The sequence below is a fragment of the Microtus pennsylvanicus genome, chromosome 8 (genome assembly GCF_037038515.1).
Source record: "Microtus pennsylvanicus isolate mMicPen1 chromosome 8, mMicPen1.hap1, whole genome shotgun sequence".
In the NCBI taxonomy this organism is placed as follows: domain Eukaryota; kingdom Metazoa; phylum Chordata; class Mammalia; order Rodentia; family Cricetidae; genus Microtus; species Microtus pennsylvanicus.
Genome location: NC_134586.1, coordinates 90,001,579 through 90,018,968, shown reverse-complemented (window position 1 = coordinate 90,018,968; position 17,390 = coordinate 90,001,579). Strand labels below are relative to the sequence as shown.

At 40.1% G+C, this 17,390-nt stretch overlaps 1 pseudogene; it reads left to right on the top strand.

Annotated features, from left to right (window-relative positions):
- Positions 1-1,999: 1,999 nt before the first annotated feature.
- On the top strand, positions 2,000-2,449 carry LOC142855622 (small ribosomal subunit protein uS15 pseudogene; annotated as a pseudogene).
- The last annotated feature ends 14,941 nt before the right edge of the window (positions 2,450-17,390 follow it).

Sequence of the window (17,390 nt, the reverse complement as noted above, 5' to 3'; positions counted from 1 at the left end):
GCAGCTTGGTTACTTTTCCTAATATCAATTTCCTTAATCACAAAATGCAGAAGTTAACTGAAGAAACATTAAAAAGTTATTGTTGGGGCTGGCAAGATGAGCTAAGTGAGTAAAGTGTGTGCTAGATAAACATGAAGCCTTGAATTTGGATCCTCGGCACTACTGTAAGAAGCTATACGTGCCGGGAGCACCTGGAACCGTAGCACTAAGCAAGGCAAAGCCAGGTGGCCTTAGGCACTGATTAGCCTCTCAAGATGAGATAGATGCCCAGCTTCAGGTTCACCGAGAAACCCTGTTTCAAAACATAAGGTGGGGAAGCCATTGAGCAAGACATCACAATGACGACCATGACCCCCACTTTCATCCTTATCAGTGGACACACACACACCACACTTGTTGTAATTGTTGAAATATTGTAGAGTATGCAAAATATTTATAAGTAATAGAAATTAGCTATTATATTTGTTCATAATTTTTGTTATCATTCTGTTACTGTACCTGTGTAGAAAAATTTAAATAATTTAGAAACGGCTGATATATAGTTATAAAGACAGAATATAAAAACACTTGTTGACCTTGATTTGTGAGCTATCAAATGTCAATCTTGTGGTTCCTCCTATCCCCCACATGGTAGTCTTAGTGGAACAAGCACGGTGAAGTAGCCAGTTGACACATGCCATGCTGTGGGGAAAGGCTAACTTGCTTTCTACAGGTGTGGTTATAGCTCAGTTGTAGAGCATTTGACTACAGGAGAAAAAAGTTGTACAGAGATGATAGCTTAAACCAGACTTATTTCTTGCTGGACTTTCTAAACCACCCTATCAGCTTTGCCCCATTTCTTCTATATTTCTCCAGCTAACCCTGCAATTACATAGTTCAAATATTTCACAGTGTGTGAAAGAATAGGATTCTTTTTTTTTTAAGACAGGGTTTCTCTGTGTAGCCTGGCCATCCTGAAACTCACCTTATAGACTAGGCTGGCCACAAACTCAGAGATCCACCTGCCTCTGCCTCCTGAATGCTGGGATTAAAGGTGTGTACCACCACTACCTGGCTTAGAATATAATTCTAATAAATACATAAATTATTTTATGGATTAAAATCAAAATGTATAGCTATGTTGTCTCAATTCAATTTCTGAAGGTGAAATTAAACAGCCCTTTCATGCTTATTTTTAGATTTATTTTCCTATATTATTTTCTACTTCTTAACTTTGTTATTAAGCATGAAAAAGCACACAGATGCATAGAAGGTAAGTCATTTATTTGGCTACGATTCCTTTCCCCAGAAGTTTAACCTTGCTCATAAAGGCAAATTGAAACATCATTATGACATTTTTGTGTGGCCTTCGAAGACCACCTCTGACTAGTTTTAATGATTTAATTATCATTGCCAGTTCTAGTTGTATATAATTTTTAAAGGAGATCCATAAAGGGATTGGAAAGGAATGTTAGAAAACCACAAAACTTAGAGAGTTGTAAATCTGCATTCTTTATTTCTTTGGAGCAAATACATTCAGTTCGTGCAGTGGTCATGAAGGGCTACCCATCGAGTTGACAGTACTTTTCTCAACAGGATATTTCAGAAAGATTTCTGATGCACAGTTTCCACCAGGTCATGCTTCCTCTAGCTGTTATTTTCAGGGACCATAGTGACACACATCTCTTGAAATTTTTGGAGATATTAGTAGACTTTTGGTTAGTCTGGAGCTGTTCAAAGTGTAAGACAAAGATCAAGTCAACGAGGAAATTGCTATTCAGGGAAGACCACAAAGGTTTGTTTTCTTCACCGTTATTACCCGTGGAAATAAATATGGCTGTGAGTGGCTCTGTTTCCTTAATAGATTTTTATGTCCCGAGGTCTACTCATTTTACTGAGTCTAAAGACACAGGAACGCATAAAAAATGTCAACAACCCTTACTGCTGTATTTAATGTGCTTTCAGTTATGCAGAAACACAGGCTTAGAGGCGATGAGACTTCAAAAGTTTCACCATCATCATGGGTTGCATGCTTGCTCCCGGGAAGGCCCCTTCCCAGTCTGCACTGCCCTACCGCTGGAGTGTCCCCACGTGGCTGAAGCTGTTGTCTGATGATGGGAAGATGCAGATTTACAAACTGGCCAAGAAAGGCCTGACTCCCTCCCAGATAGGCATGATCCTGAGGGACTCACATGGTGTGGCACAGGTTTTTTTGTGACTGGTGATAAAATCTTGAGAATCCTTAAGTCCAAAGGCCTTGCCGCTGGACTCCCTGAGGATCTCTACCATTTGATTAAGAAAGCAGTTGCTGTCTGAAGGCATCCTGAGAGGAACAGAAAGGATAAGGATGCTAAATTCAGTTTGATCTGATAGAGAGCAGAGTTCATAGGCTCGTTACTGTAAGATTAAGCGGGTCTGCCCACCCAACTGGAAATAGGAGTCACCCACAGCCTCTGCCTTAGTGGCATAAATTCTGTTGTGTATAAAGCAATAAAATCACTTTGAATTAAATAATTTTCAGAACTGACGAATTTACCAGCATCCATGCACAACTAGAAAACATTCTTAATGTACACTAAACCAGAAATGTATTACCATTGATGCAGTAATAGCGTTCATTACTAAATACTGAAAATAAAGTTGAAACATTTCTGCAGAAGGTTCATCTGGCAACGTTAGCTTCACAGCAGGCTGACACTACTCACTCACAATTCAACACAATGGGAAGCAGATCCATGCTGGTGTCAGAGAACAATCTTTATTAAGCAATGAAAGTAATACATAGACAAATGACCCTCCTCCATCATGGGGTACCTCTGGAGGTCACTGGAATCTCACATCCAGTCTTTCCCACTCTGAGATGACACAAACAATATCTTCAAGCTGTGACTTGGACCATAGAACTCCATGTCTCTGAATACTCGTAGGCAAAGTTGATGTTTCTTCCATGACAGCTCTCATCTCAGCTCATCTCCCACAGCATTCTCTTTGTCTTACTGTCTCCAGGTCTATGAGCAAAGAGTCATCTTAAGTCAAGACAGTTGAACTCAATGTTCTGTCTGCTTAATGGACCTCACACATCTGCATGGCTCAACTGCTCACTTCACCTGGCCTTCTGAACCCATGGCACCTCACAGAGGTCTCTATTGTCAAAACCAGCACATTCCTTTCATTACTTCTATAACTCTTACCCTGTTTTACTTTTATTAACAACAACTGTTTTGACCTGACTCTATTTCACAAGATATGGATCATATCTCCTGGACTCACTGAAGTGAAAGGAGGTTTTGAGAGATGGCCTGTGTATCCTTCTCATGTCTGTTACTTCATGTTCCAGAACAATTAACTAGCAGGCACTTTGCTAAATGCTTGCTTAATGGATATATGAATCTATTAGGGAAGTAATTTATTAGCAATGGTGAGAAAGGCGCAGGGCCCTGTGTGAACAGTATTGGTGCTGGTGGGAGGGAGAGGTCATTTTCTTATGCATTAGAGAGGCAATGCCAGTGCACAGGGTGTGAAAAAGAGAATTGCTATATTTCTTGGAAGATTTCATTTTATTATTTACCGTGTGTGTGTGTGCGTGTGTGTGTGTGTGTGTGTGTGTGTGTGTGTGTGTGTGTGTACAAATGACCTAGGAGGTCAGAGGGATCATATCTCCCTGTATCTTAAGTTACAGGTGGTTGTGAACTGTCTATTGTGGGCACTGAGAATCAAACTCTGGTTCTCTGGAAGTGAAGAAGAGATCTTAACCATTGATTTATCTCTCTAGCTCCTAAATTAGTAGTCCCGGCTGGTCTCAAACTTGTGGTCCTTCATATCTGCCTCTTCCAACACCATTGGATGTTTCTTTTCCTTCCTTGCCTTTGTAAGCACTTTATCCAGGGAATAGTCATTATCATACTCGAGAAGGCATCAGATTATGTGGAGAGCCTATAAAATGAGATTTCTGTAGGCTAATTTAATAATTTAATTATTATATATCCACTCTTGGAATACTAGTTAACAGTTAAAAAAGAAACCTATCAATACAGCTCATCACATAGATTATTTTCTAGTGAAAAACATCTTCAGAAGTAGTAGACTGTGTGATTCCATATGTATACTATTTTTAAAACGACATATAGTAGAGGTGAAGAGCAGACTTGTAGTTGTCAGGATTAAAAAGTGAGTCAGGGCAAGTTGATGTAGCTATGATAGAATAACATGGAAGATCTATTTTGGTATCTTGATCCTATCAATGTCAGTATTCTGGATGTGGTATTGCTGTACACTGTTACAGGATGTGACCACATACTTCTTCAGTTGACTTTACCTTGTTGAGTCTTTGAAACGTGGGGCTACTGGAATACTGCTCAGGTTGACAATCAGTGATGACCCTCATTCATTCAACAAATACAGGCAATTCTGGGCATTTGATTTGAAGACACGTCCTGGTTGGTAAGAGGATGGCCTAAGAAAGTAAATAATATGTGCAGAAGTTTTGGAGCAGGTGCTTAAGTCCTTTAGATCCCTTTGTTTGCATGTCTTTGGATGGTTAGTGTAGTTTTCCTGTTTCCTCTAAGGTCATTATTTTCCAAACTAAAATTGAACAGGCCTGGGTGCTCCTCTAAACCTAAAGGGATTTTCATATTGCAAAGATAGTTGTTGAGTATTTCTAAAATTAAATATAAAAATAAAGTTGATACAGTTGCTTTTTGTATAAATGGAGATACCTTTTATGGTTGATTTCCAAGAATATCTAAAATGCTACATTCTGTTTTTGGAACTGGATCTTACTATGTGGCGAGATTAACCTCAGTTTCTCCATTTTCCTCTCTTCTCCCATGTACAGGATAATGGGTTCATACCACCATGGCCAGTATATTTAACTTATTATTATTTCTTTTAGGTCTAGTGGTTTTGAGTTAAAAAAAGAAATCTGCTATAGTTTTTTGGTTAATCTAGGAGTCGTGTGTGTGTGTGTGTGTGTGTGTGTGTGTGTGTGTGTAAAGCTGGTGTTATTATATCAGGATTTTAAGAAGCAAAGCAACAGCATTCATCCAAGACCTTAGGGGATCACAGTTTAGTGATTTTGACTCTGGGTTGTTGTTATCCTGAGTTTGGGTTGAAATATTCATGGCTGATATAGCATAGGCCATGAGAACAAGCAGCCTTATGCATATGAAGACATATTGTGTAGTTTACACTGATTTCCAATTTTTGAAAAACTAGAAGGCATTACAAAGTGACACAACTTGCCTGAAATCCCAATGTGACAGTTGGTGCAATAGCGATTCCATTTCAGTCCTACGGGCCTCTAATGTTTATAATAGTATCCTTCCTTGTCTATAGTGACCGTGTCTTCTACATCTACCATCACAATAGGTCACCTGAAATCCAGCGCAGTTAGTTAGAGAGACTGAAGACCTGGATCAAATGCATTTGCAGTTTCCAAGTAGGAGCTTTAGCCAAGGACCCTGTGTCTCTCCAAATCTCAGGGTAGGATGAGGAGAAGCCCATCATGTGGATCGTGTTTCCGCACACTTATAGAATATTTTTGCCAAAAGCTATAAAATGGAGATTCCTTGTCTAAAATTTTACTAAAAGACAAGTGTCTATACCAAGCCCTTCTTAGGTCATGGTGACATCAACATTGTGTGTGTGTGTCAGGGGGGAACAAGGCTGTGTTGTACGTGTCCTACAGATTCCATGCAGAAAGGGGAGTGTTCTTCAGATATCTCCAGTGAAGAATAAGTTGTCATTGAAGTTCACAGTTCTTGGTCCAGTCCATATTGGTTACCCATACATTAATTGAGGGCTTACCATGGAATCAGAGGAACAAATAACTCTGTCTATGAAAACTGAGATGGAGTATTCGATGGACTAGGAAAGAAGTTTTTTTCATGCAAAACATTGGTAATCTAGTAAATAATTTAAAAAATTCTACCAAAAAGGATTGCAAATGTAAAGATGTTCCATTAAACATAAAGCTTTAAAAAAGACAGTATTAATAAACTTCTCACTTGTAAAATAGGAATCAGATTCTCTCTCTCAAACACACACACACACACACACACACACGCATGTGTGCGCCAATACCCCAATAGCTTTATTGTAAATCTGAATTTAGTCATGGAGGTAAAAATACGTAAGAAGCCCATTTTTCCCCAATAGCAGAATCTGTCTCAGAGTTGAACACAAAACAAACATTCTATCAATAACCCACATCCCCAGCCCAGCATTCTTATTAACATATCTCCAAAACAAGCAGTATACAAAACATATCTATAGATTGGATAGGGAGAAAAGATGTATTGGAAGACAGATAAAGGGCTTGAAAATCTGCCTGGTTAAATAGAAGTTGGTGGCCACATTTTCGTAAAGGCAAGATAGTCTGGTCCCAATGCAAAATTGGTGTCTTGTTCTTTTTACAAAAATCATGACTTTTTTCCCCTCCACTTTTCATCCAGTTTATCCCAAATGGTCCATATTCACCCTTTTTTTTTCCAACCTGCCTTCAACACCCACTCTTAAGTAAAATTAACAAATGATCCCATTTTTCCCATTAGTAACAGCCATTAGCAGGAATGTTCAACACCCACCAGCCTTAACCCAAACCTAATTAGCCGATGCTGCCTGCCACCTCCTACTTACAAAGCGCACCTTTCTTTCCTTGGCCCAGCTATAGCTCTTCTCAAAACAGCATGTGAAGAACTCTCCTCCTCAGCCAACTCTGCCTCACGTCATTAATCAACTTTCCGGACGCCTCATCCAGGGTGGGGGCTGTTTCCTGCTCGTGCTGGCCAGTTGTACAAGAGCTAAGTGGGCCTCATGTGTATACACTGCACAGCAGCGGCTACACCTGGAAATACAGTATATACAAACAGAAAGGCATGTGTCCCAGAAGCTTGTCTGTAGGTAAACCCATTCTATGTGACACTCGAATTCTGCCGCTGTCAATGCCATGCTTTCACTGGAACAGCATAGAGAGGACCGCTTTATCCTTTACAGACTCAAGAGGGAGACCCCTGATCTACGAAGGAATGCTGGAAAAGAAAACGTTTTCTATATTAGATAGCTTTCAAAAGAATAAGCAGAGAACTTGAATCATCAGCACATGAGGGTTCATCTTGATGTGCCTTCACTGTCATTTTCTGTACAATGGGGGCCTGCACGTTTAGGAACGGTGACATCCCAGTGGCGTGCTCGACCTGGAGTGACACGTTGCTAAGGAATGAAACAGCAATTATAGCTCTGGCTCTTAGATTAACGCTGCTCCTTGCTATGTGTTTCTGTATGCTCCCATCTTTTCCTTTATAATCTAAGAATGATAGTGATACTCACTTCAAAAGGGAAAGGAGGAATCAAGTATGATACTTAGAACAAACATCGATACCTGGCCTCTTCCCAGGACCCCTGCCTCCCCACTCACCAGCATAAATATAGTTTAGGGGCTATGGCTGGGTTTTCCTCTGGATCCCGAGGCCACCTACAGAGGGCTCTGCCCTGAACTCCAGTGTCCTATGGACAAAAGACAGGGGATATTGCCTCTTTGTTTTTCTTTGGCCTGTTTTTGTTGGGGGTCTTTGGGATTTCCTGGCAAAAGCCCCCTACATGGTGAGAAAATATGTGTTTGCTATTTGAGGGGTATGTAGTGTACTCCTGGGGTCACCTCACTACCCACTGGCATTACCTACAGAGTGTCAGCAGGTGACGAATGCCCCTGATGGCAGCACATCTCAGCCTAGAGTCCCAAATCTGTACTTTGGTGTTACAAATTGGCAAAGTAGCTTTAGTGAAATGGTTTAGTTTTTAAAGATTTGGCTCTGACATAGACAGCTTCCTTGACTTTTTCAGTTAGTGCCTTTGGGTACCTACCATCTCCTCCCCTGTAAAATAAAAGGTACCACTGCTTCCCTTGTGTCTGTTTTCTGTAGATGTTTGCTGCTCTCTGAGCAATTTGGGAAATTGATACTCATTTCAGCCAGTCTTATCTCTGCTTATAGCTTCATTGGTGATTCCAGCTTTACTGTGCCTTTTGTGTTAACTACCACATTAAACAATTAGGTTTTCTTCTTCTACATTATGAGTATGAGCTCATAGACATTTCTTTTATTCAATGGGTGTACATTTTTGCCACTGTTATGTTTCTCAAGTTTATCTCATATTTATCCAATAGAAAACTTTTTGTGTCTGTCTCAGGGTACTTTAAAAACTATCCCTTATTAATTTTAGTATTTTGTTGCATTCTAGAATAATAAAATTCCCTAGATGATGTGGGAGTGTCATATCAATCTGTTGATTTCATTGGTTAAGCAATAAAGAAACTGCTCGGCTCATTGGTTAGGAGATAGGTGGGAGGAGTAAACAGAACAAAACGCTGGGAGGAAGAGGAAGTGAGGTCAGACTCCACAGCTCTCCTCTCGGGAGCAGACGTCCGCCATGCTCCCGGCTCCTGGGCAGACACATGCGATGAAGCTCTGAAGCTCCGACCCAGGATGGACTTAGGCTAGAATCTTCCCGGTAAGACCGGTGCTACACAGATGATAAGAAATGGGCTAGTCCAGGTGGGAGAGTTAGCCTAGAAGATGCTAGGTAGAAATGAGCCAAAGCAGTGTTTAAAAGAATACAGTTTCCGTGTAATTATTTCGGGGCATAAGCTAGCCGGGCAGGGCAGGCGGCTGGGGTGTTTGGGGACGCAGCCCCGCCGCCGCCCCATATTACTACACCTAGAATTATCTTGCACAGGCTCTCTTTCAGCCCCCAAATCAGTTCTTTCACCTCAAGTGTGTTTGGTGCTTGGTGTGGGAATATATGTGTTGCTTTTATTGATTAATAAAGAAATTGCTTTCAGTCAATGGCTTAACAGAATATAGCCAGGCTGAAAATTCTATCTATCTATCAATCTATCTATCAATCTATCTATCTATCTATCTATCTATCTATCTATCTATCTATCTATCTATCTATCCATCTATCTCTGTGTGTGTGTGTAAAGATAGAGAGAAAGTATGCAGAGTCAGTGAGAAGACATGCAGCTGCCTCCAAAGACAGACGCCTCAGCTGGAGTCTGCCGAAACTTTGCTGGTGGGTCATGACCTCATGGTGATGTCCAGATTATGGGTTAGTTTAGGATATAAGAGCTAGCTAGCAATACGCTTCAGCTATTGGTCAAACAGTATGGCAAATAATATATTTTCTAAGTGATTATGTTCAGTCTAAGCAGCTGGGAACGAATGACAGCCTCCCCCAACAGGTGCCATATGTGTTTATTGGTTCCGTGGGTCATTGCTTCTAAACCCTTTAATTGGAGGGAACATTCTCTCTCTCTCTCTCTCTCTCTCTCTCTCTCTCTCTCTCTCTCTCTCTCTCTCACACACACACACACACACACACACACAGAGAGAGAGAGAGGGGGGGGGAGAGAGGGAGAGAGAGGGAGAAAGAGAAAAAGAGAGGTCATCTTGTAATTTCTGCATCTCATTATATACGTATTTGTTTGTGCCAATAAAAGCCATAGGTTTATCCTGGTATCTCCAGCTGTAATCCAGGGTTCACTAAAATATTCCCCATTTCCATATTTCTAATTTCCATCTTTTTGTTTTGCTCAACAAATTCTTAAACTCCCAAGCACACATAAGATAGGAACATTTGTACTGTGAGATTTTACAGAGTAAGTTAAGAACCCTCTTCTCTCCCTGCCTCTAATGTGTCTTTCGCAGTGTCTTTCCTCCACACACACACACCAGAACCTTATCAAATTTGCCATTGTAGGTTCTCTGTTTTTAAAAAAAAAATGTGCCTTTTATTACCCAGAAGGTCCTTAGCTGACACAACCTAAGCTTTCTGCCGTCTCTTTTTCTTACTTAGGTTTTGAAGATATCAGACTTACCACCACCATTTGGGAGCAATCCACACTGAGTACCCATGCTTTTGCATTTGTTTCTCCTTTCAACTGATTTTTTTTCTCCTTGTCATCCTTTTTTCCAGTTTCCAGGAAGCTTCCTGTATTTGATAGAATCTGCTCATCCCTGAAACTGTAGTTCTGTTTTTACCACCCCTGTGAACTTTCACCAGGGCCTTCCAGGAAGACTGAATATTGCCCCCTTCTGGCTTTCTTGGCTCTTTGCAACTTCTGCTTGTATTATTTTTCTTGGTGCAATTTAATGATCTAGGACAGGAGAATAAAGATCCGTGGCAGCAGAGGCAGAATCCTACACTCCTTAGCCCAGCGTCTTAAATTCTCATTGTCTGTTTCTTATTGTTGAATATGACTATTTAAACTGACACGTTTCATATAGTATTGATCTCTCTCTCTCGCTCTCTCTCTCTCTCTCGCTCTCTCGCTCTCTCACTCTCTCGCTCTCTTGCTCTAACAAGCTTTCTCTGTTTTGGCTGTCCTGGAACTCACTCTGTAGACCAGGCTGACCTCAAGCTCACAGAGATCCGCTTGCCTCTGCCCCCCAAGTGCTGGGATTAAAGGCGTGCACTCCCACCACCCAGCAGTTGATACAATTCTTAAACTGTGCAGAATATAGTGGAAGATCAGACTAAATGTAAATCTGTGTTTTTTGAACAGTTAGACTCAGTTTCCTAAGGTAACTCTCATGTCTAAATCCTTTTGTCTAATGGACTTCCAGGGAAATTTACAGTCATTTTCAGGAATGTGAAGATAATTTCTCAAAAAGTTAATTTAAAAAATCATAACTGGAGAGGTTAAGTGCCCATGATGCTTTGGCAGAGATGTGAGTTCAGTTCCCAGCACCTGTCGGGCAGCTTCAAACCAAATGTAGCTACCTCTTCTGGTCTCTATAGCACCAGGTATACATATATACATTTATTCATGCAAGCACTAATATGCACCGATAAAATATACACAAATCTTTAGAAAAAATAACAATTAAAAATTAAACAAAATCACAGAGAAGTCATTAGAGACAACCTAACCATGACCTACACATGAAAGAGATATTATAATTGTTTTCCAAGCTTAGTCGTATTACTAATTAATGTCTACAAGATTTTTCTCTTTTCAAATAGAATCATAAATTTCCAAGAATCTTCATTTCTTTGATGTTCCAGCAGTGCTTAGCATGTCATAGATCTCAATATCTACTTTAGCAGACAACATTTCAAAGTTTAAGTCTATAAGCCTTCGTCCTTCCTAAAGCAAGTGCCTATCTGCTTTTCTCCCTAAACAATGGATGGCCTTGTCTCGGGGTGTAAGCCGAGGTCAGGAAAGCCTGCCTACCAGGGTATATGGCCCTTCCTGTTTTTGGAGGTTGGTATACCAGGCATGTGTTCTGAGACTCTGTGTCACTCCGTAGTGCCCGCTGACAAATAACACACAGCAAATGGATGAGAATGATTATGAAGAAGGAGAAAAAATCCAGATGTCGGTAACCCATAATGTTTTAATTTAGAGTAGTGTTTTCACCCAACACCATCACCAAAGGTTTGTCCTTGGTTTATTTGTGTTATCACAACAGTGAGGATGGAGCTAAAGGCAGCCTTTGAACAGGGATTTTTGCTTGTTTCATTTATATTCTACTGTTCTTTCATGAAACATTTCTAAATATCCACAGGGCCCAGTTCTAACAAAAATAAATCAGATAAACCTAGGGGTTTTTGCCAAGTAAAATATCTACAGTTTCTAGCAATTATTTAATTTCCAACTGTGCTGCGAGAAGTATTGCTGATAAGTCAATCGTCATAAAGAGAGGAATTCCAGACCAATCTTTATTAGGGTGTCCTTCACAGAACAGATATATATAGTCTTTTTCTCCAAAGCAGAGTTGTAACTTTCTTTGGTCCCTAGTGAATGGCTTCTCATCATAACAGTTTATATCTGGATAATATCATAGTAAAATGTGAAAATGGTAAATTAAAACCAACGAAATTGCATTCTGCTGTTATTAATAAAAACCTGCTCTGCTGTGCACTGTTTTGTTATGATGGTGCTGTCTCCTAATGCAGCCTCGTGGTAACGCATTTCTGGCATGGCAAGTTGATTTGTCCCAGACAAAAGCAATATTTAGAAAGTCACTCTGTGGGACTTCACTGTGACAAACGAACTGGAGAATCCTGTGTTAATTAAAAAAGAAAAAGAAAAAAAACCCTTCTTATCGTTGAAGCTAAACACGTTATTGATTGGAGGGGGCTTTTATGGAGAGGGGAACTGTGTTCTTCCTTAGAAGCAATATAAAATAAACAAACTGAAAATGCCAATATGCTATCTTTTTATCAGAGTAACACATCTGTTTGGTGCCTATAACACATTGTTAAAATGGTTAAGATAAAAGCATTGCTTTCAAATCACAGCTTTTGCTCATGCCTGAGAAAAGTCTCTCGGGGCTGACTGTCTCTGTTCTGAGAACTTACGGTGGTCTGAGAAGGTGGACTTAATTTGTATCGTATGGTGAGGCAGAGGCTCTCCCACTAGCCTTTGTCCTTGGCTTTTCTACCTACTCTAGTAAATACCAGCCCTGAACTCCACAAGGAAGCTACCCTCCCAGCCTATTTCTTTCTCATGTGTTTCCAGGTTTTCAGGTGCTAGCTCTACCATTAGACTATACCCAGAACTCCACCCACACTTGCCGTGATCTGATTTGTTTTCCTGCTTCAGTTTACTGTCACCTCTGATCTCACTGACTCTGAACCACACACTGCCCTGTGTCACTAATGTGTAAATGACTCCATGCCTTTCTTTTACCCTCAGCACATCTGTGAATGATCAATCCATCCACAATGGCCTTTGCACATTCTACAGTATCTGCTCCCAAATACATTGTTGCTCTTTGTTTTGCTGTTCTGGGAAGCCACAGTCCTAGTATCTTCTGACCCTTTTCCTTGAATCCTTGGCATAGGGGTCCAGCCAAGGCTCTTCTCAGCATAAGGGGGTGAGGATTGGAGTCAGCCCTCCTAAGATTACTTGGAAATGAGGACACTTGGATTCCTGCTGCTCTTCGTTTATCTGAGACTATGCAACAGGGATGGGAGCCCAGAGAGGACCACAAAGGCAATTACAGTGTGGCAAATGCTGTGAGTTTTACAAGCATGGAGTCACTTTAAATACCCTCTCTGGGAGTTTTCATTTGAATGAGAAAGCTCTACTGGTTTCTGGTTAATTCAATCATTTTGTCCTCTGCAGGCACCTGAGTGTTGGATATTTAGAGCAGAGAATGTAGCTTTGAAAGGACATCATGAATAGGGTTACCACATTAGTAATTGAAAATTTAGGATAGTGAACGTGGAATATGGCTCAGTGGTGGACCATTTGCCTACATATGTCATCACACACACACATACACAAACTCTCTCTCTGTCTCTCTCTGTCTCTCGTTAAATTGGTAAGCCAGATAAATAGAAAAACATTCTAAGAACAATTATTTTCCAAATACTACATTACATTACATACATATATACTTTTAAGAATTTATTTAACAAAGATACTTTTACAATTTTTGTAAATTTAAAAATTTAAATTTTTTGCTGGGATTATGTTATAATAAAATTTTATTGCCTTTCAAAAATTTGCCATTACAGTCTGAGTTTTTTCTTTCACTAAAATCAGTTATAAATCATGTCTGTGGGCATGTACTATTCCTTTCCCTTATTGTTTGCTGTTTACCTGCCTTATTGTTAAAATGGGCATCTTGCTCCATATATATCTCCATAGATGAGCATTTTCTTTAAATGTCTTTTTGGAAATGTAGTTGTTTGATATGAAATTGAAAATCTTTTGGCAGTCTGTGTTATAAGTCTTCTACACTGTTACATGGCGACTTGCACTCCCTAAACTGCATTCTCGTTTTGTGCTTGGAAGGATGTCCTTGCAGTTTTTGCTTTCTCTGTCTCTGTTCACTCCTTCCCATTGCATAGAGGGGTATTGACTAGTGGATAAGTTTAGAGCCAGAAAATTTGGTGCAATTCTTCCCTTGTTATATTTCTTTTAGATGTGACTAATATACCAATGAATTTATCTTTTCCTCCCTCCCTCTTCTCTCCCCCCCTTCTCTCTGTCCTTCCTTCCCTTCTCTTTCCTCTCTCTCTCTCTCTCTCTCTCTCTCTCTCTCTCTCTCTCTCTCTCTCTCTCTCTCTTTTTCTTTCTCCAAAGTGGCTAGATTGCCAGGATAGACCATGCACTGCCAGGCATACCTTAAGTTGTTTGTGTTTCTGATGAATAAACTGGAAATTGAAGAATATATGAAACACTTTGTTGAAATCATTTATCTCACTCATATCATAAGATATAATTATTTTTATATTTTATTCTTTTGAAATAGGTTTCCCTCTGTAGTTTGGTCGACCCAGTGTACACTTGATTTTGCAATCTTTCTGCCTCTTCTTCCCAAATGCTGGAAATACAGGCAGGTATCATATCCTTCTTCTGATTTTAAGTAATATACCTGATATTTGGTATTTCCCTTTCTGAAACCATCCATGCTGCCATGGATAATGATCTTGTACACTGTAAATGTTTGTCACTTATATTGGTTTAATAAAATGCTAATTGGCCAATGGCCAGGCGAGAAGTATAGATGGGACAAGAAGACTAGGAGAGTTCTGGAAAGAGGAAAGGCAGAGAGTCAGTCAACAGCCAGATGCAGGGGAAGCAAGATGAGAATGCCTTACTGAGAAAACATACTAAACCACTTGGCTAAACATAGGCAAGAATTATGGGTTAATTTAAGTTGTAAGAACTAGCTAATAATAATATTGAGCTAATATGCTAAACAGCTTATAATTAATAAAGCCTCTGTGTGTTTCTTTGGGATTGAATGGCTGCAGGACTGGGCTGGGCAGAAACTTCTATCGATGTGCTTAATTCTCAACCTATCCCAAATAGAAATGAGTAGCAGAAGTATAATTAGTAATTGCAGTTCAACCTATCAAACAGATGCTTCATTGTCAGGAAATAAAGTCAGAATACTGGCATATAGAGGACAAATAACGTGAAGAGAGTGAGACCAACATTGTCTTGAGTCTTGCAGTGTTTGCGGTATAGAAGTTATGGCCCTTGAACTTGAGGTTGACAGTGCGAATGGTCAACATTGAACAGCTAGGTTTCCAGTTTGTATTGATCTACAAGCTGTGCTAGACACAAGTTGTAACTTCCTCTGTGTAATACTTTGATCTATTTTGTGAAGGTGTGGCTTGAATGAGATGGGACTAAGGTTGCTGGAAATAGAGGTGCTTTGTTCTTGACACGATCACTTTAGAATCAGCCTATAGGTATCTTACTATTGACTCATAGCTCTGTTTTCAAGTTTTCTGCAGTGGGGGCCTGAACTGTCAGGTAGACTAAATATTGTAAATATGGCCAAGTTCCATGATGAGCAGACAGCACCAATTCATGAGTACTGTATAAGGCATGTGGGAATTCCATTAGTTCAGACTTAAAGAACTCCAAGGACAGACTATTTTACCTGAGTGCTACAGATTTCAACTTTGGGGAGTCAGCCTAGATTTTCAGGTACTTTGATATCCAAGCTAAGAGAAGAAGGAAGATAAAAAGAGGGAATAAAGAAGGAAGGAAGGAAGGAACGAGGGAGGAAGGGAGGGAGGAAGGGAATCCTTACTTGTTTAACATTCTGTGCTGCAGATCTAAATTATCAAGGAGTTTGAAACTTAAAATGAAGAATACAAAGTTAAACGTGAAAATAGTTTCTAAGACACTTTATTCATGAATCTATGGGCATGCAAAACTCAAACTGGTACAAACCTGGAATGCTTATCTTTACAGGCTAGCTTTCATAGAACTGGAAGGTGGAATGCATACTACCAGAATAGAAACATATTTAATAGTCTTACCTATCTGTGAACCCTGAATACTATAGTAACAGCTGGCCCGGGAAGACATGCTCACTGATGCAATAACAAGCAGGAAAATTTTGGGAGTGACCCATTACTTTATGATTGAATTTAAGGTCTGCTCAATAAGATTGAAGTCATGCTTGGTACTTTCAATTGGGTCAAAATCCCATGTCCTGCTGGCTCAGAAGCTATAGATGAAAGGCTTCGAATGTTTTTTCTACTAAATTGACTTTAGTAATAAGCTTCCCTATGAGTCCTTATCGTTATACTCATAAACTAGTGCATCTCTCAGCCCTCATGAGAGAAGCTTCTTATTTGCAAAACATGACTATATAGGTGTGTGTATCTCAGAGGGAAGCACATGTGAATATACACAAAAGAGGTGGATATTCACAAGTCAAAAAGAAATGCCTCAGAAGAAACCAAGCTTGATGATTCCTTGATCCCGGACTCCTTGGTTTCTAGAATTGTAGGAAAATGAAAATAAACCTCCGATAACTACCCAAACTATTCTGTGGTGCTTGCTCTGGCAACTCTTGCAAACTTGGATAGAGGGAGAAGGAGGGGTTGTTGCCTAGTGGTACAATTGCATATTAAATTGAATGGCTTCCAAGATTGAAAACACGAGTGAGTTCTTTACACTGTGTGCCAGAAGTCTGCAGAACACCGTGTCCCTGGGAGCCCTGTCTGAAGAACAGGGTTGAGGCCCTGTGAGCAGCTCACAGTGGCAGCTGCTTGCCCTCGGAGCTGCACTTGGAGGACCTGCATTCCAATCTGTTGGAAGCTCATTAGAAGAGTTCCCCCTGCTGTTTTCTCAGATCTTACTCCTGGTAGGGGTAACCGCTGACTACAGGTGGTGGTTATTGTCTAACTGTGCCACCTACTGATCCCTCCTCCTTAAATCCAGGCTTAATCACCTGCTGCAGTGAAATGCTGAGCCGTCCAAATAAACATTGCAGGAAACGCTAAGATCAACAATTTAAGCCAGTGTGGTACAAGTCAGCCCCTCACATCCAAAAGAGAGTGGGGAGAACGCTTTTTCCCATCTCCGATCTGCCTTTACCAATGTCTTAACAAGTCCTCCACCCTAGTCCTTTGGTTAGGATCTTTCTCTTTGGGATTCCAAGACAAAACTCTTAACTTAATATATATTAGAAATTATTGTAGACGTTTATCAAAAGGTTTCTTTAGTCCCTATTGTCATGGGCTATGTCTGATTCATCTTTGCATCATTAGGGGCTATTTTAGAATCTGTCACAGAAAATGTATCAAAAATGGAGCTTCATGACATGATCCAATTCAAAGAAAAATATAAACGGCTAAGAATATATTCTCACAGGGTTTGCTTTATGTAGTTTTGTCCTTTAGGCCACTTTCATTCAACAGATATGATCTGAGTTTCTATCATTCACCAGGTCCTGTGTCAGGTTTCAGAATTATCTCTCTGACTCAAATTTGAGCTTAGAGTCTGTCAGGGAGAAAGATGAAATCAGGAAGGACTGTAGCACAGTGAGTTCTCTGTCTGCTTGAAAAGTTGTTGGGAAAAAACACTGCTGTAGGAGTTTAGAGAGAAGAAAATAATGAGGTTTCCAAGAGTAGAAAGATAAAGACTT